We start from the raw sequence: 26713 nt of genomic DNA on the forward strand, positions 1-26713 counted from the left end.
ATTTTTGACGAGCAAGGGCCAGTTGCAGTCAGAGATGGAGAAGGAGTGACTTGCAGTGGGCACCGTTTTGGATGAGGGAGGAGAGGAGAACCCGGAACGGAAGCAGGGGTGAGCATGCGCAGTAAGAACTGGTAGGTGGGGAGAGGGGAGCTGCAGATGCAAAGGAATAGTGAGGTAGGAAGGGAGCAGGGTCTGTGCGACCACGGGCCGACCTCTCACGTTACAGACACAATGAGAAAGCTGAGCCTCAGAGAAAGCAACTTATCCAGAGATGGGCCTCGAACGCAGCCACCCGACTCCACTGGCCTGTCCAGTGCTCTCCCCGCCGCCCCACGGAGCCTGTCTGCTCTGCCTGAGCAGCACGTCCCCATCACCCTCATTGGACGAATGATCATCACAGGGGCAGGGGAGAAGCCACCTCAGAGGGAGCTGGCAAGTGCTTTGAACCTCCTGGGGAACAAACCACCTGAAGAGGACTTTAGGAAGGAAACCAACTAATTAAGATTGCTTATTCCCTTCCCTCTCTCAGCTCAATGTTCTCATCCACTGCAAACTTTCCATCACCCTCTGAAGTCAGGGCTGCTTTTCTTCCTAATTCCTTAATTCTGGAGGCTCACTCGGTTGTTCTTTCAAGGCTGCCAGCCAGGCTAGGTGATTGTCGTAGCGATTCTCCAATTTCCTGCCTCTCTGATGGTCTGTTAGTCACCCTGCTGAGAAAGGGAGGTCTGTGGAGTTAGGGTCTGAGGGGAATGGCTGAGAACACTTGCTCTCAGCCAGAATGCATGGCGTGGCCATGTGTCCACCACGCTAAATGCCTCACAGGTACCCAATTCTCACAGACAGGAAAAGTAAGCCCAAGAGAGGCAACGTAAGTTTCCAAGTGACGGGCAAGTAAGCCCAAAAGAGGTAATGTAAGTTTCCAAGCTCCTCCTCATATGGAGGAGCTGGGTCTTACTTGCGCACTGCTGGGCCCACACCTGTGACAGTATGTGGTAGAGGCTTGCCAGGCGCGGTGGCTCACGCCTGTAATCCTAGCACTTTGGGAGGCCGAGGTGGGTGGATCACGAGGTCAGGAGTTCGAGACCAGCCTGACCAACATGGTGAAACCCCGTCTCTACTAAAAATACAAAAATTAGCCGGGCGCAGTGACATGCACCTGTAGTCCCAGCTATTCGGGAGGCTGAGGCAGGAGAATCGCTAGAACCCAGGAGGCAGAGGTCGCAGTGAGCTGAGATCGCACCACTGCACTCTAGCCTGGGCGACAGAGCAACACTCCATCTAAAATTTAAAAAAAAAAAAAGAAAAAGAAAAAAGGCTTACTGAGCTGGAGAAAGTGGCCGGCCTGAGATCTGCCCCAGCGTTCTGGTTCCCAGCCCACCTCTGGCTGGGACACAGGCCGGCTCAGCCTCTGTCGATCATCCTAAATATACTGCAGTCACAAGGGTTCTAGCCAGGCCTGCACACATCCCTGACTTAGCATGGAGCAGACCACACTGCCCAGGCTCCATTTGCCTGCCCTGGGCAGCCCTTCCAGCTCTGTTTCTGGTTACCTTGGCCCTAATTGTCAGATTTCTGTCAGGACGTACTGGCAGAGAGCTGCTACCAGGGTGGGTCATGCAAAACATTCCAGAAGAAAACCCAGACTCTCGGGGTTGCCAAGGGAAATGAAAAGTCACGTCATTTTAACTCAAACTCTCCTCCCTCTCTCCCTGCCCCCAGACACACACATGAGCACTGCTTCTCCCCTTCTACATACTCAGATTCTCCAGTTGGTTGTTGGACCTGCAGGTACGTTTCTAGTTCATTAGCACTTATCAATTAACGCTAATGTGGAGAGACTACATGGAGAGGTCATTGTATGTGTCTTGGCAACAGCCCAGCTAAAGGACCAGTTGACAGCCAGCACTAATCACTGGATATGTAAGTAGAGATACTTCCATATAATATACTACGGTAGAGTTATGGACAAAGTGTTACTGGAGCTCACGGAGAGGGTGACTGATTGTTAGTGATGGAGACATCAGGGAAGGCTTTATTGAGGAGGTAGCAGGTGGATGGACCTTAAAAAATGGGTAGGCTCTGGCTTGCCCATGCATATAATGAGGAGTTAGTCTAGACAAGCTATGACATCACAATATTCATAGTGGACACCAGGATCACTGTAGTCAACCAGAGAAACTCATGTCCCTGCAAGCGGCACGGTGCCCAGCAGTCACTGGATGTTGTTTGCTTGTTTTAGGGAACTTGAACAAGGCACGGAGGTTCTCTGGCCAGAGTTTCTTCATCTGTCAGGGAAGGGCAGGAGACAGGGAGGGTACTAAGGCCAGAGTAATAGGTGGAATTAGATGGTGCTTTGCTGGGTGTGGGAGATGCTGGCTTGGTCCACTCACCCACCGTAGGGACTTTAGCTAACCACTTACTCTCACTGAGTCTCAATTTCTTCATTTGTAAAGAGAGATGGCAAGCAATCTCTGCACCACCTGCCCCATGTTTATCCATGAAAACCTTCCGAGAATTACCACGACTGGAGGAGCACAGATGACTGCCGTGACTGTCACCGAGGCCGGCAGCTCAGGGTGCCCTGTGCTATGGGTTCCTGGCATGGCTCGGAGTGTGCTCCTCTCCTTAATGCCTCCCACTGAAGTGCATGTTCCTTCCAGTTTCTCTCCCTGTTTAACACATCACCCCATGAGACAATCTCTGGGGAGTGGCATCAATCAGCCCTTATCTTGCCAATGCTGAGGGTTAGGCGTTTAAACAGGACTCGGCAGGGACGGTTTATTGCCGTTCCACCAAACCTGGGGCCTCACGTGGGAAGACATAAGACTGGGGGTGTACTCAACTGCTGGGGGCTGCCAGTAGCTGGTGTTATCTTCACTTACATGTCTCGTGATTAATTCTGATCTCCAAGTGACTATTGCCAGATCACCTATACCTGGCCTCTGCGTGTAATCTCTCAATGTGGGCTAGTTTGGGCCTCTTCAGAGTGTGGAGACTGGGTTCCAAGAGAAAATGTCCCAAGAGAGAAAAAAAGGAAGTGCACAGAATTTGTATGACCTGACCTTGTAATTCACACAATGTCACTTCCCCCGTATTCTGTTGATCAACGCAGTAGCAAAGTTCTGCCTGTGTTCAAGAGAGAGGCAGATAGACCCCAGCCCTCAGTGGGAGGAGTAGCAGGATCACATTTTAAGAAGAGAATGTAGGATGGACATATTGTTACAGCAATCTTTGAAAAACACGATCTACCACAATGTTCCTTGCCCTGATATTGGAAGCCCTTCTCCACATGCTCCCAGCAGCATCTCCCGCGGTCTCTCGACACAAACCCCACTCCAGGCAGGCCAGCCTCCTCACTGCACCCAAAGTGTGCCATCCTCACCCCAGCCTGAGAGGCTTGGTCCTGTCGCACTCAGACCTCACTCTCTTCTTTCTTATTTCCAAGTCCTGTCTCCCAAATGATTCAGTTTCCTGGTGTGTTAGAGTTAGCAGCTAAAACCAAAAGGGAAGTCTTTTAGCAAACATAGTTCCTAGGGCCTTCTTTATTACCGTAGTGCGAGACCTGTTTCTTTCTTAGAAGTAGTAAAAATTCTACTATTCTGAGATTCACTGATTCTGAAAAGTATCCACCAAGCATGATTCCCTTCAACTGCAATCATTGCATGCATACTTATGAAATTCAGGTTCCTTGTCTCTTCCAGACAGAAATAATGACTATAATAAATTAAAGGCGGCTTGTTTTAAACCAACAATGGTGTGGCTGACAACGAAAGTGTAAATATGGCTATAGTTAATGGATTTTTTTGGCCTTCCTTCATTTCAGCTTATTAGACCCATGACTAATAAAGGGCTGACACTGCTCACTAATTACTCCCCAATTAAATCAAGGGCCAGGCCCCGCCTCTTATGCAGATCCCAGTCCCTAGGAGTTCTGGACATCTAATGGTGCTCAGGAAACACTCAGTTGTTGCTTGGAAAGAAAACAACCCTGAAATCCACAAGACAGCCGAATTGGGCTGTTCCTCTACATTCTACCTGCAGATGCGTGTTCCCACTGAGTACAACGGAAGCCACTAACAGTGCCATCCATTCCTCACTCACAACCTGGGAAGGCACAGAGGGAAGGTGCTGTTATCCCCATTTTCCTGATGAGGAAGTTGAGGCTTAAAGAGGTTAAGGGGTTTTTGCAAAAACCAGTGGCCCCTGTGTTGATGAAGTGAGGAGGTGAGAACTTCTGTGCCGTCTTTTCATTTCTCAGTCCAGATTGCTTTTTACTGTACCACCTCCAGTTTAGCTGGCTCATTCACTCATCCAAGTATTCGGTCATTGATATAATTGACAAATGCTTGCTAAGCATATCCTTTGTACACAGCACAGTGTAGGCACTGGGGAAACAACAGTGAACAAGAAAAAGTGGCTGCTTGCATTGAGTGGTCCAAAGGGAAAGGTGGCAGGGAACACCCAAGCAATTATACACATAAGATCACTGGACATATGACAAATGTTATAAAGAAAATAGAACAGAGTCATGTTCTGTTACGGGATACAGAGTGGCCAGGATAGCCAGAGCAGGGAACAGAGTCATGTTCTGTTATGGGATACAGAGTGGCCAGGATAGCCAGAGCAGGGAACAGAGTCATGTTCTGTTATGGGATACAGAGTGGCCAGGATAGCCAGAGCACGGAGGGAGAAAGGCACCTCTTTAGCGAGGATTACCAGGCAAGGCTTCCTGAGAATGTGACGCCAGAACTGGAACCTTAATGAAGACAGGGAGCCAGCCATGTAAAGATCCGGGGAAGAAGAGTCCCAAGAAGAGGTGACAGTAAGTGCAAAGGCTCTGAGCCAGGAATAGGAATAGCCTGGTCATGTCAGGGGGACAAAAAGGCCACTTAGGTGAGAAATCTTGAGCAATAGAGAGAATAGAGGGAAGTGGAAGGTAGAGGGCCTCAGAGGCCATCCTAGGGATGGTAAAGGAAAGCCTGTGCCAGCCAGGGAGGACCTGCAAGAGCGGACCACCCTTCCCATCACCTGAAGGTGTCTGCAAGAATACGGTGGGCTTGGCTTGTCTGTTTCTGAGTTTGATTTCTTTCCAAGGCAATCCTAAAGGCAAAAGTATACCCTTGAGCCCTTAATAGCTTAAATATGGCAACTATATGCATCATTTCACAGTCTTTCACTCGCACCCTCTGTCGATGGGTTTGATTTACTTTAAGGTGCTGCTATTGTTTGTGTTAATGTGAATTCTGTGTCAGTATTCAAATAGTAAGCTCGTCACAAACTCTTCAAGCCAGCTTTCTGTTTAAAATTCCATTTTATTTTTATGATACATTAATTTATATTCGAACTATAAAAAATTTAAAAATAGTTGGGACTTTCAGAAAGGCACCAAGAATAAAATGTAAATCTCCTGTAAAGAGTGGAATTGATCTAAAAGTGAAGGGCTAAAAGTCTGAAGGGCATCTCTCATTCTCCTCTAAATGCAACCTGTCCTCTCAGCAGCTTCCCCAGCTGAAAGTGAGGCCATTGACTTTCGTTAAAGCATTTGCCCTTCTAAACTTTAGATTCCTTTTCTGCTAACTGGGGATTTATTTCAAAGGACTACAATAAGAGTTAAATAAGATAATGCAAGTAGAGCACTTAAAACAATGCCCAGCTCAGAGAAGATGCTCCAAAATACTAGCTCTGGGTCAGGCAGGGTGGCTCACACATGTGATCCCAGCACTTTGGGAGGCTGAGGTGTGAGCAACACTTGAGCTCAAGAGTTCAAGACCAGCCTGGGCAATGTAGCAAGACCCCATCTCTAAAAAAAAAAAAAAAAGTTGCTGGGCATAGTGGCGTGTACCTATATTCTCAGCTGCTCAGGAGGCTGAGATAGGAGGATTACTTGAGCCCAGGAGTTCAAGGCTGCAGCAAGCTAGGATCATGCCACTGCACTCCAGTCTGAATGACAGAGCAAGAACTTGACTCTAAATACACACACACACACACACACACACACACATTATATTGTATATATAGTAGCCCTGAGGCTTCATCCAGAGCAGAGCATCCAGCGGGTATTCCATCAAGGAGCGTTTACTTGCTTCTAAAGAAGAACATTCTAGCAATCAAAGCTGCCCACAACTTAAGGGTGCCCTGTCAAAGTGTCATATCAAATAATTTACCAGGAACTTTCAATAATAAAATTGAGAAACTCCTCCTTCAACTCTCTTAATCTCCTTTTCCCTGTAAAGTCAGATTCCTTCTCTGGTCCCTGCCACTTAATTTCAGATATTCTTCAAATTCATATTGACGGTATATTTTATGCTATATGCCAGGCATTGTATTAGATGCTGTGGTCCAGCAGTGAACAGAGTGGGCATGCGCCCCACCCTCGGGGAAGTGCCAGCCCTAGAGCTGCAGGCATCTCTAATGCTGATGTCACTGTTGAAGTAGCTGCATTCCACATGGAGGAAACTGAGGAACCATGCTCATTCTTTTACTGACAGGGTTTTCCAAGGGATGTGACATGCATGGAAATAATTAATAGAGGTGACGTTCGGATTCCCAGGACCTCTGTTGGATCCAATCTGCAACCTGCCTTGGAGACGTCATCTGTGGGTCTTGGAGGTGGAGAGGAAATCCTGGGATCCTGGGACTGCGTCACATCAATGCCCTTTCCCCCGCCTGCCCCTCCAAGCCTTGGCCAGCCTGAAAGGAGCACGCTGAGAAGTAAAACCACATCCTTGGCTGCTTGAGTGCCTTTGCAAGACCTTCTTTTTTATTTTTTATTTTTTTTTTCTTTTGAGACGGAGTCTCCCTCTGCCACCCAGGCTGGAGTGCAGTGGCATGATCTTGGCTCACTGCAACCTCTGCCTCCCGGGTTCAGGCAATTCTCCTGCCTCAGTCTCCTGAGTAGCTGGGATTATAGGTGCCCACCACCATGCCCAGCTAAGTTTTTGTATTTTTAGTTGAGACAGGGTTTCACCATGTTGTCCAGGCTGGTCTCGAACTCCTGACCTTATGATCCGCCCGCTTCGGCCTCCCAAAGTGCTGGGATTACAGGCGGGAGCCAGCGCGCCCGGCTACAGGACCCCTTGTATGTGCTCAGATGGACGGACGTGCTGTGCAGAGTGGAGCTGCTGGGCTCTTTTTGAGAGGGACTGTCTCCTGTTTCCCCAAATTGAAGACAAATTCTCCAGAAGTACAGGAAGCATACACAGGGACCAACCCCGTTAAATGAAGAAGAACAGTTTACTCAGTGGCTCTTCAGTTAGAAGCTTCAGTGGGGATCCAGCAGCAGGCTAAGTCATGGCAAGGTTGGATGGATAAAAGAGAGAAAGACGACGGTCTCATAACCACACCCTGTCCCTACGCCACCTCCACGCCCTGCCCTTCTGGACTAGTCACGCCCTCACACACTCTGGCATGCACTCTGGCACACACTCACGCTCACACTCACACTTACATGCACACACACGCTTCTTCCGTTCAATGCCATGCCCCCGGATTGCTGTGGGTATGTGCCACCCCTCCCCCGCCCTTTCCCTGCATCAAACCAAAGAGCATGTTTGCTCACAGCCCAACCTTCGGGAACACAGTCCCCCTGGGCTGCTTCCTAAACTTCCTATTATGCATCAAGAACACATTGTCCTTTCAAAGCTAGGACTGAGACAGGACCAAGACCTAATATTTGTCCCATGAGTCACCACATTACGCGTTACCAAGAATGCTCACAGCCTGTAAGAAGCCTTGCGGGTCCCTAAAGTACCTGAAGTCACAGCCACTTAACTCCAGCTAGACAGACCCAAGCTGGGCTCACCAGTGTCTCGCTGACTGGTGACGCGTCAGCCCTGTCAGGCCACCAGCCTGCCTAAAAGTCAGCTCTCAACATGGCGCTCCTTTGCGAAGGAACCACTCGTGGGCGACATGGATGTCCACCCCTGGGCGTGGACAGGATGTAGTGGGTGTACTTCAGTGGTACCATGCAGCACCTACAAGTCATCGCCTGTATGCACACTTGGTAGTATGAATGAATCTTAAAATCCTAGTGCCAAATAAAAAAGCCAGCAGCAGAATAAGGTATACAAAATCCCAAATCATTTACATACTTTAAAACAACATGCATCCTGAGAACTAAGCACCAATATCACTTATACGAGAACATGCACAAACACAAAGAGGGACGGCAAGTGTATTAGAAGCCATCCCACTATGGATGGGGAAACGAGAATACATAAGCAAATCAAGAGAGGGAATGTGTAGGGACCAATGATGATAATATGTCATGAACTGCAGAGTCTGATTAACTCAGTCCTCGGATTCTCTTCACCAAAGTCAAAAAAAGGGGAGTGGGGGTAGGGAGGACACATAAATCTCTGACCTTGTTTACCGGTTTGTTTTTTTGTTTGTTTGTTTTGAGACTGAGTCTCGCTCTGTCGCCAGGCTAGAGTGCAGTGGCACGATCTAGACTCACTGCAACCTCCGACTCCCTGGTTCAAGCTATTCTCCTGCCTCAGCCTCCCAAGTAGCTTGGATTACAGGCACCTGCCACCACGCCCAGCTAATTTATTTTTTGTATTTTTAGTAGAGACAGGGTTTCACCATGTTGGCCAGGATTGTCCCCTGACCTCGTGATGCACCTGCCTCAGCCTCCCAAAGTGCTGGGATTACAGACGTGAGCCACTGTGCCCAGCTGGTTTATTTGTTTATAGAGACAGGTCTTGTCCTGTCATCCAGGATGGAGTGCTGTGGTGTAATCATAGTTCACTGTAACCTCGAATACCTGGGCTCATGGGCTCAAGCCATCCTTCTGCCTTAGCCTCCCGAGTAGCTGAGACTATAGGTGTATGCCACTGCAGCAGGCTAATTAAAAAAAAAAAAAAAAATTTTAGAGATGGGGTCTTGCTTTGTTGCGCAGGCTGGTCTCAAACTCCATCTTCAAGTGATTCTCTTGCCTTAGCCTCCCAAAGTGCTGGCATTACAGGTGTGAGCCATAGTGCTCTGCCTGACCTAGGTTTAGATTTCCAACCTCAGCTCCCACTTCCTTGAGCCTCAAGCCAAATGGGATGACCTGTGACTCACACAACACTCCTGATTCTTTGCCTTTGATTATGCTGCCATTCTATGGCCAAGTCTGCCCCACACTTCAAGGGCCAGCTCCGGTGCCGCCCCCTCTGGAGGCTTCCTCCTGTCTTCCTAAACCATCGTGCTACTTTCTCTGCCCCACACTGCAGGCACTGGTCAGCGTCTTTGGCAGTACATCCTTATTTGTAGGCAGAAGTAACCCCACTGGAGCGTCTAGGGTGGGGCTGCTCTGTTCAAGGAGGCTGTGCACAGGGGCTCTTTGTGTCTTTGGCCACCTGCACTCCCAGATTGCAAGGTACGTCTTCCAAGCGCACTCTTCCAAGCTCTTACCCTGAAAGGAACGCTTTCTCTACACAGAGGTGCAGTCCTTTCCCAGGAGAACCCATCATGGAGAAGAGGCCCATGGATAGATGCTTGGTGAATGGACAAATAACAAGAGGATTTCCACAAGCCCTTCTATAGTTAAGCCTTAGGCTCTCTTCCCACACCCAAGACAGCTCTCTGGAATTCTGTTTCCTCCCTTCGTGCAAGCCCCAAGACTCAGCCAGGCTGCCTCTTCCCTTTCAAACTACTTCTACCCTAAGCCTCCTGTAAAATGGCACCTGACTGTGGAAGCCATTACCTTGTTATTTGGACAACCAGTCCCCAGAGTCCCCCTCAACAATAGATACTTAATCAGAAGCCATCTAGAGTCCTACAAACATAAAGATCTGGGAGCTGCAAACCTTAGAAAGTGGTGTAAGCTCCCTTCCCTGTCTTCAGTGTGTAGATATCAGAAACAAACATTTCTGAGCACCTGTTACATGCTAGGCACTGATTTTGACCCTGGAGACATGAGGGCGAGTAAAGGAAGGTGAGCCCTCCCCTCATGGGGCTGGCTGATAATCTACTACTTCCCAGGGTGCAACTCTCACCCACTCTCCAAAGACAAGCATGTCAATTTTGCCAAATTCAATTTTCATTCCCCTGGGGCCTGTGCCGTGTTGGCAACAAAGGGGAGCAACTGGCTGGAGACCAGCTGCCTCGCAAGGCCCTGCCAGGGCTGGCACAGAGGGCTGGTGTTTCTATTCCCAGGGCCTGGCTCCCAACCAGGATGGCATCTGCTCAGCATCTGGAGCCCGGCATACTCTAATTGTCCTGTGGCCTCGTGGCACTTCCAGCCTATCAACTCAGTTTTTCTGGAAAAGCAACTCCTGTGTTTATTGGTTTTCTGCCCCAAATTTAGGTCACTAGAATTTTCCTTAAGGATGGAAAAACTCAGAGAACCAGATCTGGATGACTCTCTCATGCCGGGATGTGAGTGGGAGGGACTGGTGACATACTAAAGAGAAGCTGGCTCAATGCCACACCTAGCACTCACTGCCTCACTACTTTTCTGAATAGCACTGGTCCTTCCTGAGCCGTTGGACGAGGAGCTAGGGGCCGTCACCCCAGTGGGGTGGCATTGCCTTGCTGTGTGGGCATAACTGAATCCCTTCCCTCTCTGGGCTGACACCCTCTCAAGTGATTCCTAAGCAGATGAAATCACGGATACAAAGGAACTTGTTAAGTGCTGTAAAACCGTAAAGTCCTGTTGGGACTCTGTGTACTTTCCTCTCAATTTTGCTGTCAACCTATAGCTGCTTCTAAAAAAAATAAAGTCTATTAAAATAACAAATTTTTAAAAAGTAAGGCCTTATGGCAAACCCTAGGAAAAGAGGCTTTAGGTTCTTTAAAAAGCTCCACTTATTTCTGTGCACCTTGCAAGGTGTGGGAATTTCTCTGAGCCTCAGTTTCCCTGTTCTACTAATAAAATAATGGGTTTGTAAATACTGGGTTAATTGTAGAGTACTGTTCCTTTGTGAGGTCTTGTTATTATCTGCCACCTACTAAAAGAGACTGTTCTGAAGGTCAACCAGCAAGTCCCAAGTTGGTGGAAATTCTGAAGCTCTTAAAGAACACTGGAATGCCCTAGAGAAAGTATAAGTAAATGTTTCACAGGCATCTTAAACTTAGCATGTTCAGAACTGAGCAGGAGGAGGAGGAAGACAAGAAGGAGAAGACAAAGGAGGAAGAGAAAAAGAAGACAGGAGGAGGAGAAGACAGAGCAGGAGGAGAAGGAAAAGGAGCAGGAAAAGCAGAACCAGAAGCAAAGGCCACAGAAGAGGAGGAAGATGAGAAAGAGGAGGAAGAAAAAAAGAAGGAAGGTGTAGCAACAGCAGCAGCAGCTGAAGCAGAGGCAGAAAAGAGAAGTGGGCATGGACGCAGCAGAAAAGGCAGAAGGCTAAGTGGCAGAAACATGCAAGGCAGAAGTCGATGCTCAGAAAGCCGAAGCCGCACACACAGACACATGCAGATGCAGAGGAAAAGCGAGAAAGTGAGAGAGGAAGAGGAAGAGAAGTAGATGTCGTAGCCCTGGAAGGAGAAATAAGGGCAGTGAGAAAAGAAGCAGAAGGAGTAAAAATAGAAGAAGGGGACCCGAAGAAGAAGAGCAGGGGAGAAGAGGAAGGGGAGAAAGAAGAGGGAAGAGCAAGGCAGGATGCGGAGGGAAGAGGCAGATGTAGTCATAGTGGAGGAAGGAGAAGCTGCAGCAGAAGGAGAAGCAGCAAAAGCAAAAGTTAGAGCAGAGAAAGTGGAAACAAGCCAAAGTAGAAGTAGCAGAATGAAGAGAAGCAGCAGAGAAGGCAGGAGGAGGAAGAAAAGAGCAAGAGGAGGAGGAAAAGGAAGAAAAAGCAGAAGCAGAAGTAGATGAATATGTTGCACAAGAAGCACCAGCAGGAAAAGCAGAGGCAGAAGCAGCAAGCACTGGGGGAAAGAGAAGCAGAAGGGAGAAGCAACAGCAAAGAAGCAGCACCAGCAGAGGCAGCAGTAGAAGCATGGGAAGCGGAAGAGGGGGGAAGAGAGGGCGGAAGAGCAGGACTGGGTGAGGGGAGTCATAGTAGAGGGAGGATGAGGAGCAGAAACAGAAAAAGCAGCTGAGAAAAAAGCAGAAGCAGAAAAGGCAGAAGCCAAAGTACAAAGCAGAAGAAAGCAGAAGCTGAGGCCAATGCAAAGCAGCAGACACAAGAGGAGAGACAGCAGAGCAACAGATCCAACCACTGAAGCATAAGCTGCAAAAAAAGGACAGAATCAGCAGAAGCCAAAGCACAGGAAGTCAAAGCAGAAGGAGCATCCCAAGGCAGAGGCTGTGTGCCCACTGAGGGGTAAGGAAGAGAGGACACAGGCCTGGCCACCTGATTGGACCATTGGCTCTCCGAACCCCAGTGTCCTCCAAGAGACAAAGAGGTGGGTGAACCAGTGAGACGTTCTTGCAATTCTAATCATTTGTGCCAAAAATGAGGATAGGCTGAAGCAGGAAAGGTTCCCAAGACAAAAACAAGGACAAAGGAATAAATTTTGATCAAGCACCTTCCATGGGCCAAGCACAAAGGAGACTCAGCCCCTGCTTTCCATGAGCTCACAGTCTAGACAGGGTGATGCCAATGGTCAGAAGAGGGGTAGGAATTGCAAAGACCCATAATTTGGGAAATGAGGAGACATTAGAGAGGCTTTAGAAAGGGGTAGGATTGTTAAAAGACAAAAACATTAAAAATAACTATATAATGATTTGTTAATGGTTATACAACATGAAAATATGTATATTGCAACATCAAAAACATAAAATGGGAGGAGGACCAAAAGTAGTATTTTTGTACATCATAAAAATTAAGTTGTTACCAGCTTAAAATAGACTGCTATAACCATAAGATGTTTTAGGTAAGCCTCATGGTAACCACAAAGCAAAAACCTACACTAAATACACAAAACAGAAAGAGAAATCAATGCCACTATAGAAATCATCAAATCCCAAAGGAAGAGAGTAACAGAAGAAGAAAGGAACAAAGGATCTACAAATTAGAAAACAACTACCAAAATAGCAACAATAATTCTTACAAATCAATAATCACTTCAAATGTAAATGGATTAAATTTTCCAATCAAAAGACACAGTGGCCAATTGGATTAATAACAAGGCCCAGCTATATGTATATAGCTGGATTTGATGATTTCTATAGTGTTATGGTTATAATATTCTAGAAAAGAAAAGCAGCTTTTGTAAGGCCATAGCTCTCACAGACACTGACACCTCTGGTAGATCTGGGCAAAGTAAATCGAAAACCTTCTGGAAAGGGTTCACCATTCTAGATGCCATTAAGAACATTGGTGATTCACGGGAGGAGGCTGAAATACTAACATTAACAGGAGTTTTGAAGAAGTTGGTTCCAACCTTCATGGATGACTTTGAGGGCTTCAAGACTTGGGTAGAGGAAGTCCTGCAGATGAGGTACAAATAAATAGCAAGATAACTAGAATTATTATAGAAGTGAAGCTCGAAGATGTGACTAAATTGCTGTCATCCCATGACCAAACTTGAATGGATGAGGAGTTGCTTCTTATGGATGAGCAAATAAATGGTTTCTTTTTTCTTTTTTCCTTTTCTTTGTTTTTATTTTTATTTTTTATCTTTTATTTTTTGAGATGGAGTCTTGCTCTGTTTCCAGGCTGGAGTGCAGTGGCGTGATCTCGGCTCACTGCAATCTCCACTTCCCAGGTTCAAGCAATTCCCCTGCCTCAGCTTCCCGAGTAGCTGGGACACTACAGGCACGCACCAACACACCTGGTTAATTTTTTGTATTTTAGTAGACACAGGGTTTCACCATGTTGGCCAGGATGGTCCGGATCTCCTGACCTCATGATCTGCCCACCTCGGCCTCCCCAAGTGTTGGGACTACAGGTGTGAGCCACTGTGCCCAGCCAAGAAATGGTTTCTTAAGATACAACCTACTCCTGCTAAAGATGCTGTAAGCATTGTTGAAATGACAACAAACAATTTAGAATATTACATAAACTTAGCTGATAAAGCAGTGATAGTGTTTGAGAGGACTGACTCAATTTTGAAAGAAGTTCTAATGTGGGTAAAATGCTACCAATAGCATCACATGCTATAGAGAAATCTTTCATAAAAGGAAGAGTCAATATCAATGTTGCAAACTTCAACGTTATCTTATTTTAATAAATTGCCACAGACATCTCAACTTCAGCAACCGTCACCTTGATCAGTCAGCAGCCATCAACATCAAGGCAAGAACCCCCACCAGCAAAAAGATTATAACTTGCTGACAGCTCAGATGATCACTATCATTTTTTTAGCAATAAAGGATTTTAAAATCAGTAATGTACATTTTTTAAAGACGTATTGCTATTGCACACATAATAAACTACAGCATAGTGTAAATATAACTTTTTACATGCACTGGAAAACCGAAAAATTCATGACTTGCTTTATTGTGATATTTGTTTTATTACAGTGATCAGAACTGAACCCAAATATCTCCAAGGTATGCCTGGAAGTCAGTTAGGTCCGTCTGGTCTATAGTGCTGTTCAAGTCCAATGTTTCCTTATTGATTTCATGTCTGGATGATCTATCCATTGTTGAAAGTGTGATGCTGAAGTACCCTACAATTATTGTATTGCTGTCTATTTCTCCCTTCAGATCTGTTAATATTTACTTTTTATATTTGAGTGCTCTGATGTTGGGCATACATATATTTGCAATGTTACAGCTTCTTGATGAATTAAAGCCTTTATCATTATATAATCACCTTTGTTTCTTGTGACAGTTTTTGACATAAAGTCTATTTTATCTGGTAATAGTACAGCTACTACTGCTCTCTTTTGCTTTCCATTTGCATGGAATATCTTTTTTATCCCTTCTCTTTCAGCAGTGGCTCATGCCTGTAATCCCAGCACTTTGGGAGGCCGAGGTGGGCAAATCAGGAGGTCAGGAGTTCAAGACCAGCCTGGCCAACATGGTGAAACCCCATCTCTACTAAAAATACAAAAATTAGCTGGGCATGGTGGCGCATGCCTGTAATCCCAGCTACTCAGGAGGCTGAGGCAGAAGAATTGCTTGAACCCAGGAGGGGGAGGTTGCAGTGAGCTGAGATCCGGCCACTGCACTCCAGTCTGGGCGACAGTGCGAGACTCCGTCTCAAGTAAATACATAAATAAATAGCAGATGTCCTCCTGTGGTCCAGCTGAGGGCTTCCTCTCCAGCTTCCTCTTCTGCCCAGCCCCTGCACTCCAGCCGCACATGGCTTTCCTCTGGGTTCTTAAACATACCAAACTCCTCCCAGGTTCGGAGCCTTCGCACAAGTATTTCCTCTCTCTGGAACATTCTCCCTGAGTCTTTCCCCAATCCCCATTCATACCAGTTCTATGACTTTAAGCAAGTCCCTTTTCCTCTGGGGACTCGGAATCCTTAGCTAGGCACTGAGGAGGCTGGGCTGTTTGGTCTCCCAGTTCCAACAGTCTGTGGTTTTTCTGTTATTGAGTGTATTCATTTCGGAACTGGCAGTGAAATGGCAGAACTGGAGGTGAGAATAAATACCCCTAAAGAAACAAATTCTCCTGCTCCCTTTGTTGTTGCAACATTTGTACTGGAAAGTGACTTCCAAAGCTACAGGCCAAGGGAATATTTTGTCATTTGCAATTTAATTCTTGGTTCCATTACTTACACTGGTGACTGAAATTTTCCATTCCCCCTCGAAATCACCAGAAAGTGGGCATAACCCACCTCAGGTGTTCCAAGGACATGATGTATAGTCTATAGGTTAACAAGTTACTATCAGCAGTCTCCTAAAATACATCATGTGTGACTGTTAACTGTATTAAAGAATAAATAAGGACATGTTGGACACATTAACTTTGAGGATCTTTTTATCCTAGGATATATTCTTCCCCATTTAACTTTCATTCCTTCTAATTTCCAAACTTAGATCTCTAGAATGAAAACATCTAGTCTTCTTTGGCTCAGAATACTAAGTAATAATTATCCCACCTTGTTTCCACAGTAGCAGCCCGTGTCTCATATTTGCATACTTTTATTTCTAAACACTAAAATGCAAAAGAGAGAAAACAGAGTAATGCAAGAGAACCAGATGGGAATAGGATTTCAGTCACTCTCTGAACAAGACATCTTCTCTTCCCCATACAACATGTTCTATGTGCCAGAGGGACAGTCTCCTGGTTGGGAATTGATTGTATGTATGTTCACTCTTGCAGAAATTAACCTCCAAGAAGCCTGGCGGACTGCCAGGGACCCCAGGCTCTGGGGATGAGCGTCGGGGTCAGGGGCTTCTTTAGGGACTCAATCCAAGAGCCTGACATTCACAGCAGTTTTCCTGCTCTCTGTGTGAGCTCCCCGTGAGAGGGCATGGGAGTGCAGAGCAAGGTGCAGAGATGACAAACTCTTCTAATGAGGTCACCCCGCCAGCACTGCAAGGTCATGTTCTTTGCATTCATGCACATCAAATAGGCTTGCAAATAAAAGCATAGCTCTCCTGGAGCTATAGAGTGGGAGTTCTTTGGGGGCAAAATGTAAACCTAGCACCTGCCATGTAATAATCTGTGCTTCAGAGGATCAGCCCCCAGTCTAGATGATCCTCAGGCATTTTAAGATAAGTTCCCTCTAATTGAGCTCATAAAAACTCTTTTAGTTTAATTAATTGGATCCAGGTAACTTGTACATAAAGCCTGAACACACACAAAAAATTAAAATATGCCTAAAGTGGTATTGTCTTTAATCCCTGTTGAGCAGGTTAAAGAAATTCGGACTCTGGTTGTTTTCCTCTTGGAAGTCCCCTCTCACTAGAGAGAGAGCTGTTTTCCTTTCTCCTTCTTTCTCTTTCCTTTGCCTATTAAACCTCTGCTCCTAAACTCCTCATGTGTGTCTGTGTCCTAAATGTTCCTGGTGCAAGACAACAAACCCCAGGTGTTTACCCCAGACAACAGCTGCTTCATATTGGGGACCTCGTCCAGGATCCCAAGGTTCAACATTCATGGAAACGCAACATCTGGTGGAGGCAAACCAGCGTTAGAACCCGTCAGAATGGCTGACAGCAATCAGACTCCAAACGCTGCTGCAGACAGAACCACGCAAGGACACGCCTTTCTTCCAAGGAGCCTTTGATCAGCCCCAGGAGGACTAGCTGCTGTTCCACACACAATGCCCCTTTTCAGCAAGAAGTAGCTGGACACCCCCTAACAACAGTTTATCCAACACCCCCTAACAACAGTCAGGGTTACCACTCCAGAGGTGGGAATGATACAGGAGTTAAGTAGAAATTACTTAGGCAGATAGTGAGGGTATGGAACTCTTAGGTAAGATTTTCCTTTGGATGAAAGCAGCCCCAAACTATTTTTCTTTCTGACACAGAGCTGCCTATAAAACAAAGCTGCAGACGCAGATGCTGTCAGTTGTGCCAATCACATTCAAGATGGCGGCTCCCTCTTCCCTTCTCTGCCACCACGTGTACAGGAAGGAGGGGACAAGATGGCACCGGTCAAGAGGACAGTTCATTTGCATAATAAGATTAGGGTGGGCCAGCCAGCCTTCCCTGCACAGTATGTAAACATCACACCTGATCGAACCAATCTGTGAGCCCTATGTAAATCAGACACCACCTCCTCAAGTCAGACCATAAAATCCGGCACATCCACCATGAGCTCCTTTCCTTGCGGAAGTCCTGTCTTGCTCACTAGAGAGAGAGCTGTTTTCCTTTCTCTTTCTTTTTCTTTTGCCTATTAAACCTCCACTCAGAAAAAAAAAAAAAAAAAAGACAGAAATGTGGACTTTATCATGAAAGTGGTAGCCATTTGGATTTTAATCAGAGGAATGACTGAATTCCTACCATACGCTAGGGGAAACTAAAAATAGTGTCTCCTCCAAAAACGATGCAAATCTCTGTTGCAAAAATTTCTACAGGATCTTTGTGGGTAGGGGGTAACCATAAATCTACAATATTGCAAGGCCTTCACCTACTGTCCTCTCCACACACACCAAACACTCACCCATCTTCATCCCTCACGTCTGACAGTAGCCACATAGCTTTTACATGATGGGCACTCAGACGTAGATAAGTTAAGTCACTACCCAAGTCATGCTGTTAATTACTGCCTAAACCAGGACTGTACTATGTGCCCCAGCCGCTACCTGGGGTAACCTCATTACCAAGCTGACTGATGTGTATGTCCCTTGTGATAAAGTGATACGTTCCAAGTGAAAGGCAGCACAAAACAATTTTAAAAAACAAAAACACCAAACCCTCAGGTGTTTGTTTCCAGGCTTACTCTCTTTAAACATGACTTTGGAAAATGGTTTGTTTGCTTTTTTTTTTTTTTTTATTTTCATACCTCTACCATTTCATTTCAGATGCTGGCAAGAATCAGAGGGCATTTGTAAAGCTGAGAAGTTCTTGGCTGTGTGTAATGGACCACCTTGAGACAAAAAACCCCCTGCAGTCTCAATCCCTCTCCCTCTACTTCCCCCTACCCCTCTCCCCTCTTCCTCACCCCACCCCCACCCCATACAGGAGACCAGAGACCATTCACATAGCTGAGGGAGTTTGGAAGGGAAAAGAGATAAGTCAGCTGACTTTTAGGTGCCTTTCACATTTCCCTCTCAATAAACCTAAGTAAAGAAGCTGTCCTTGTAGGCTCACGGCCCACAGGGTGACCTGCTAATGCGGCCAGTCTCGCAGACGCTCTTTAGTTAATGCAAAGTGCAAAGACTGGAGTTAACAGATGCTTTGTGTTCCTACAGAGATGGATCACTTGGGGATACACTGACTTTCCATCTGTAAAGTAGAGGAGAGCAACACTTAACACCTTAGTGGAAGGAAGGTATCAGTTAGTAAACAAGCATTTTTGGTGCATCTACCAAGCGCTTAGCCCTGTGCACCGGGACAACCAATAAGAATAAAGGGAGGAGGGCTGCTGTACAGGCTCTTGGTCAAGCCGCAGCCCATTCACTCACTGTGTGCCCTTGGGCAAGTTGTTTCACCCTTGTAGGTATTGTTTCCTCATCTGTAAAAGAAGGACAATAATATTACCTACCTTAAAGCATTGTTGGGGGAACGAACTGAGAGAATTCATTTAAGAGTGATTTGGGGACTGAGATAATTCATTTAAGAGCAATTTTGGGCTGGGTGTGGTTGCTCACACCTGTAATCCCAGCACTTTGGGAGGCCAAAGTGGGCATCTCACCTGAGTTCAGGACCAGCTCAGCAAACATGGCAAAGCCCCATCTCTAATAAAAATACAAAAATTATCTGGGCATGATGGTGTGCACCTACAATCCCAGCTACTCGGAGGCTAAGCAGATGAGCAGGTGAATCACTTGAATTTAGGAGGTGGAGGTTGCAGTGAGCTGGGATCGTAGCCACTGTTTTGGGAAGCCAAGGCAGGCAGACCACTTGAGCCCAGGAGTTCAAGACCAGCCTGGGCAACGTGGTGAAATCCCATCTCTCTACACACACACACACACACACACACACACAAATTATCCGGGTGTGGTGGCACATGCCTGTAGTCCCAATTACTTGGGAGGGTAAGGTGGGAGGATCACTTAAGCCTGGAAGGCTGAGCTTGCAGTAAGCTGAGATTGCAAGATCCTGCCACTGCACTTCAACCTGGGTGACACAGCAAGATCTTGTCTCATAAAAAGCAAAAAAAAAGAAAAAAAAAAAAAAAAAGAGTGATTCATCAGTATATGACACAACATAAGTATTACAGAATTAAGTATGTAATATACAATTAAGTATATATTGTCAGGAATTACAAGTAATATCTGATACACGTCGATGATTGTCATTTATCTTTTTCTCAGTTTTTTTTTTTTTTTTTTTTAACTCTCATCAAGGATACGGGACAGGGAGGTAAGGTAGCTCTCTATAAAGATTCTCTGAATAATGTGGTTCATGTCGTAGCTCCTCAGATATGGGTGCAATTAGTTTCTGAACACAGCCTCACTGTCCTAAAGGCTTCTGGGGAGAGTTTTTGGGGGCAAGTGTTCACAATTTCTATAGTTTTAGAATAGAAACTGCTATCAATGCAGTGGCTGTAAGCCCGCTTTCTAAATCAGTCCTTACAGAGAAACCTGCAGGTTTATTAAGGGCTTGCCATGTTGAATTGCCTGCTTTTTGTCACATGGAAAGCTGGGAGTCTCCTTTCTTTGGAGGAACCCCAGGGCCTGAGGGGGAGAAAGCTTCTCCTGGGGCCAAAGTAGCCAGGGTCTGATAAAAAGGAGTTCACTCCTCCATCCTCCAAGTAGTCATAAGCAGAGTTCAGATCCGGCTCTGCCACTTCCTAAGGAAACTAGAAAACCTGAACAAGCTAATCATCCCCTCTGAACTCATTTTCCCATCTGAAAAATGGGCTTGGTATGACCTGTCTTAAAGGGTTGTTTTAAGAACCAGAGATCATATGTAATGTAAATATATGACACATGTAAACATATGACACAATATGCTTGGCACACTGCACACACTTAACAAACAATGACATTTGGTATCCAGATTGGAATGGTGTGTGATCATTCCTAGAGCAGAAAGGAGAGTTTCTTCATGTGAGTACTAGGAGGTCCTGATCTATACTGGCCTGGAAATGAGGAAACCTGGAGGAAATTCCAGCTCTGCCTCTGACTTGTGTGACTTTTCCCAGGTCGCTTTTCCAGCCTGAGTCTCAGAATCTCATCTGCAAATGAAGTGACTGGACAAATGGCACAGAGGCCATAAAACTCAAGAGGCTGTAATGTGTGTGGTTCTGGTGCCTAGAATTCTGTTCCTGGGCTTCTTGAGTCACAGTAACATGGTCAAAAATATGTAGAGCACTTGAACCCAAGACCCAGCAATTTCACGCTCAGATCCTCACCCAGCAGAAAAGTGTGCATGAGCTCAACAGTGTGTGCAGCGGCATTCATTGCAGCGCTATTGTAAAAAACGAAAGCCAGAAACCACGGAGATGGGAAGCAACGTGAGAGTGCATAAACAGATTGTGCTGTACTTGCACAACAGAGTGCCACATAGCACCGAGAATGAACGAACGATGCTGTACACTACCTAGTGGATGAATCACAGAAACGTAACTGTGGATGAAAGAAGATAGACATAAAAGCGTACAGCCTGGGCCGGGCGCGGTGGCTCACGCCTGTAATCCCAGCACTTTGGGAGGCCGAGACAGGCGGATCACGAGGTCAGGAGATCGAGACCATCCTGGCTAACACGGTGAAACCCCGTCTCTACTAAAAAATACAAAAAACTAGCCGGGCGTGGTGGTGTTCACCTGTAGTCCCAGCTACTTGGAAGGCTGAGGCAGGAGAATTGCTTGAACACAGGAGGCAGAGCTTGCAGTGAGCTGAGATAGCACTCCAGTCTGCCTGTTTGATTCCATTTATGTAAAGTTGAACACCAGACAAAACTAAGCCATGATGTTAGAAGTCAAGATGGGCCGGGCGCGGTGGCTCAAGCCTGTAATCCCAGCACTTTGGGAGGCCGAGATGGGCGGATCACGAGGTCAGGAGATCGAGACCTTCCTGGCTAACACAGTGAAACCCGTCTCTACTAAAAATAATACAAAACACTAGCCAGGCGAGGTGGCGGGCGCCTGTAGTCCCAGCTACTCGGGAGGCTGAGGCAGGAGAATGGCGGGAACCCGGGAGGCGGAGCTTGCAGTGAGCCCAGAACGCCACTGCACTCCAGCCTGGGCGACGGAGCGAGACTCCGTCTCAAAAAAAAAAAAAAAAAAAAAAAAAAAAAAAAGAAGTCAAGATGGGAGGTCTCATCAGGGTTGTTTCTGAAAGAGACAAGGGCACTGGTAAGGTGCTGTTTATTGATGTGGGAATAGGCCTCGCACATGTTTCCTTTGAAAACAGAGAGTTATGCACTTAAAACTGTATGGTTATACATATATCAATATGTTATAATTTGATTAAAAAGTTTACGTAAAAAGTATACATAGAACCACTTGTGGTTTCCTGGGTACACAATTTTTATTTCCTTCTATGTGCCAGACACTGTCCTGGGGGAGGGGTTGGCTGTGAATACAGACAAATAAGAAGGCAAACATCTGCCCTCAAGGAGATCGCAGCCTGGAGGGAAGGCTAATGAGGAAATAAAAATGACAAGTGATCTGCTGACACGATAAACTGCAGATCGGAGCAGATTATGGTGGGAACCCAGAGGAAGAGAGGCGGCGACATTAGGTCTTAAAGATTGGGCAGGACAAAGAGAGCAAGAGTGTTCCACACAACCACGTGTGCAAATGCAGACTTGAGATGGGGCAGCAGGGGTTAAGAAAGGGCAAGAGTTGAGGGCAGGGAGATAGAACCTGGAGCTGAGGTCCGTAAACTCTGCCACGCAGGGCACCACGCAGAGCCACGGAGGGGGAGCCGAGGTCCGTAAACTCTGCCACGCAGGGCACCACGCAGAGCCACGGAGGGGGAGCCGAGGTCCGTAAACTCTGCCACGCAGGGCACCACGCAGAGCCACGGAGGGGTCTTTGGGCAGCTGTGACCTTCCAAAAACCCCCCATCACATCAACCTACTTACTTTTATCTCCCAGTCTTATACAGAGTCTCCCTCTCCCAGCAAAGGCCACCTCCTCCACTCCTCTGCTCAATCCCGCCCCTCTAGCCACGCCCCCTCTCTCCTGGACCTCTCCACTGCAATAGAAACATAGGCAATGGTTTCTCCTGTCCCCCACTCACCAAAAAAGCTTTCCACCTCATTTCCCCCACCAGCTACCGCTTCGCTTCTCTCTCTTTATGGCAAAACTCCTAAAAACGTTAGGAATTCTGGTCCCTTCCAATTTCCATTCTCCCATTCTCCATTACACTCACTTCAACTGCATTTTCACCCCTGGAACACCACTGAAACAACGGCCTCTGCTTTGCGAAGGTCATTCTTTGCCACTGGCTAACTGCATTTGTCAGTTCTCCAGTGTACACCTTGCTAGACCTATCAGCAGCCCTTGACCTGGTTAATGACTTCCTCCTCCTCTAAGCACTTCTTTTTTTGGGTCTAGGATACCAGGGCTCCCTGCAAGCTTTCCTCCAACCTTTCCTCCTATTCTTTCCCAGTCTTTGCTGGTCCCTCCTCCTCTCTGGATCTCTTTATTTTGAAGTTACCCCAAAGCTCAGTCTTTGGACATCTTCTCTATCCACTCCTGTCATCTCGGGGATCTCATGCAGTTTCTTGCTTTTAAATTCCATCTATAAGCTGTTGAATCCCAAATGTTTATATCTGACACATATACCCCCCTGATTTTCAGATACATATGTCCAACTGCTCGCCTGACACTTCCACTTGGATCACTAAAGTTATCTCAGACTTCACGTGTTCAAACCTGAACTCATCTGTGGGGCATGGTGGCGCATGCCTGTAATGCCAGTGCTACCGGGCGCAGAGGCTGGGGGGGGCTGCGGTCCTTGCTCCCAGAGCTCCCAAGATGGCGGTGGGCCGCTTCCAAGATGGCGGTGGGTCACTTCCAAGATGGTGGCAAGCCTTGCATTCTCTGACCTGGGGTTCTTGGCCCCACGGATTCTAAGGAATGGAATCTTGGGCCATGTGGTGAGTGTTATAGCTCTATTAGAAGCCGTGGGTCATGGAAGAGAACCGTGGAACCCAGTGACTAGTGTTCAGCTTGATTAGGACGAACCTGGGCACTTAGCCGTGCAGGAACAATGGCAAGCCTTTAGCCTGATCAGGAGCGGCAATGTGCGCGCCTCGCTGGATCAGGAGCACAGCAGACAACCTGCTGGATCCAGAGGGATGGAAGTCAGCAGTGGGTCTGCCAGGGCGGCAAACAGCAGTGGTGGAGGGCCAGCCAAAGCTCAGCTCCAGGCGTAACAAACACAGACCAGAAGATAGTGCAGTTGCAAGATTATTTAATACAGCGAAATAGAGTGAAAAGAGAGCTCCCATACAAAGGGAGGGGACCCCAAGGGGGTTGCCATTGCTGGCTCGAATGCCTGGGTTTATATCCCGATCATTGTCCCTCCTGTTTTGCTCTCAGGCAATAGATGATTGGCTATTTCTTTACCTCCTGTTTTTGCCTAATTAGCATTTTAGTGAGCTCTCTTTACTATCGGATTGGTCAGGTGTGAGCTAAGTTGCAAGCCCTGTGTTTAAAGGTGGATGTAGTCACCTTCCCAGCTAGGCTCAGGGATTCTTAGCCTAGGAAATCCAGCTAGTCCTGTCTCTCACCAGCAGTTTGGGAGGCCGAGGCGGGTAGATCACCTGAGGTCAGGAGTTCGAGACAAGCCTGGCGAACATGGTGAAACCCCGTCTCTACTAAAAATACAAAAAATCAACCAGGTGTGGTGGTGCATGCCTGTAATCCCAGCTACTCGGGAGGCTGTGGCAGGAGAATCGCTCGAACCTGGGAGGTAGAGGTCTCAGTGAGCCGAGACTGTGCCACTGAACTCCAGCCTGGGCAACAGAGCAAGACTCCGTCTCAAAAAACAAACAAACAAACAGACAAACAAAAAACTGAACTCATGAGCTGTCCCTAAAACTCATTCCTCCCAGTCTTTGTCATCTCAGGAATTGTAACTTCATCCTTCCAGTTCCTCAGGCCAAAGTGGTCACCCTTGACTCCTCTCATCTGTTTCATTCAGTCAATAAATCCTGTGACCTTTACCTTCAAGTTATTGAAAATCTGACCACATCTCCACCTCCAGGGCCACCACCTCATCCAAATCACTGTCAACTCTCACCTGGATTCCTGCAGTAGCCCTTCCAGTGGTCTGTCTGCTTCCACCTTTACCCCCTACTCCCAACGCAGCAGCCAGAGTGACCTCGTTACGAGATGAGCCAGACCAGGCTACTCTGCTCTCAAAACCTTCCGATCTATTTCCCATTTCACTCAGGTCTGACACTGGCTTCCAGGCCCTCTGTGACCTTGCTCTCGTCACCTCTCTCACCTTGGCTTCCCATCTGCCCTTGTCCAAACATACCAACCTCCTGGCTCATCCTCAAGTGGAGACCAGACAGGCTCTGACCTCAGGGTCTTTGCACTCTTGCTCCTTAAATCAGCAAGGCTCACTGTCTGAACTCCTTAAAGACTTTACTCAAATGTCCCTTCTCGGCGAGGCCCTCTTTCACCACCCTATTTAAAACCACAGCCACTCTCCCAACAGAACTCCCTAACCCCCTTCCTTGCTTTATGTTTCTCCATAGCACCGCTCACCCTTCTGACATGCTCTCTATTTTACTGCCTTATCTTGTTTACTGTCTGTCTTCCCTCCCTCCACAACAAGATAAGTTCCATGTGGGCAGGAATCCTGACTGTCTGGGCCATTGCTATACCCTCAGGATCTAGAACAGAGTCTGGTATATACAAAGGAATGGGAGAGGTACAATCAAACCCTGCATTTGGAAAGATCATCTTGTGACTGAGGAGTGGATAAATTAATGTGGGAAAGATTGATAGCAGCTAGAAGGCTGTTTCAGTGGTATAGATGATACGCAATGAGATTTGAACTAGAAAGTGGGAGTGGGGATTAAGAGAAGAGAGTCAAGAAATATGCAGGAAGCAATTTTTTTGGGGGGGCCGGGAAGAAGTCTTGCTCTGTTGCCCAGTCTGGAGTGCAGTGGGGCAATCTCAGTTGACTGCAACCTCTACCTCCTGGGTTCAAGCGATTCTCCTGCCTCAGGCTCCTGAGTAGCTGGGATTACAGGCGTCCTCCACCAGCTAATTTCTGTATTTTTAGTAGAAACGGGGTTTCACTATGTTGGCCAGGCTAGTCTCGAACTCCTGACCTCAGGTGATCCACCCACCTCGGCCTCCCAAAGTGCTGGGATTACAGGCGTGAGCCACCGCACCCGGCCGCAAATGTAAGTTATGAGTAATAGATTAAAGTGAGGGAGAGGGAAGCATCTAGCATTACTTCTGAATTTCTGGCTTGGAGGCCTGAGGGAATGATAGAGCCACCATTAACTGGAATTGGGAAGAGAGAAGGGAAGAAGGATTAGCCCATGAGTGGGGATAAACATGGGCTAATTCTATGCCTCTATCACCCAAATCACATGCACACATGCATGCACATGCATACACACACCCACGTGCAAACACACACCCACACACATCCATATAACGCACATTAAAATAAATGACCAGTCCCAAAATCTATGTCCCACCTGCCTAAGGCTCCAACCCCAGCAGAGCCATTCCACAGACATCTGAATCCAAAATTCCCTCATTCAGTACTTGCCTATGCAAATTAGAGCTTCATTTCAAAGTAACTGCCACACCCTCCAGATGGCCAGATTCTCTATTACTTTTTCTTTAAAGTAACAGCCTATTCAAACCTGGTTTATTCAGCATCGCTTTGCCAGGCCTTTGCATTCTGCATGAACAAAGGTTTATGATATTTCCTTCCAGCCCTCTTTGAATTACTCACTAGCCTATTCAGCTTAGCAAACATTTGCTTCTGTTTCATATGGACTTTGGGCCACTAGACTGCACAGGGTTCAGCTTTGTTCATGACATACAATGAAATTTTCAATCACTCAGTCTCATGATGCCTTGGGACTCCTAAATATCTAAGTCAGGGATTTGTGACCTTTGGTACTTATGGTTTTTAATGGGTGACGATAATGATTGTATATAATTGTGCTTATTCCTAGAGGCTTTTCACAAAGTTATTGTAATTTATTTGGGGACGATGGCTATTGGTCATGAATTAAATTAGATTTCTTAGTATGAAGGCAAGGTGGCCACATGTGGTCTTGACAGTGGTGGCCCACGGCACAAGGGCCCATGTCATGGGGTGAGTGGGAAATGAAAA

At 46.8% G+C, this 26713-nt stretch overlaps 1 long non-coding RNA gene across 6 annotated transcripts in view; it reads right to left on the minus strand.

The window, feature by feature from the left end:
- Nucleotides 1-26713, minus strand: part of LOC105470810 (uncharacterized) — a 185463-nt gene that overhangs the window by 102280 nt on the left and 56470 nt on the right. For 2 of the 6 annotated variants that reach the window (XR_011619508.1, XR_011619512.1), the window contains exon 3: nucleotides 18902-18951. The exons of 3 other annotated variants lie outside the window; for them this stretch is intronic. This is a non-coding gene — a long non-coding RNA (uncharacterized lncRNA). Of the gene's footprint in view, nucleotides 1-15925; nucleotides 15982-18901; nucleotides 18952-26713 lie in introns of all 6 variants that reach the window. One more of the 6 variants, XR_011619510.1, reaches the window with a different exon arrangement.

Source organism: Macaca nemestrina, chromosome 2 (assembly GCF_043159975.1).
Source record: "Macaca nemestrina isolate mMacNem1 chromosome 2, mMacNem.hap1, whole genome shotgun sequence".
In the NCBI taxonomy this organism is placed as follows: domain Eukaryota; kingdom Metazoa; phylum Chordata; class Mammalia; order Primates; family Cercopithecidae; genus Macaca; species Macaca nemestrina.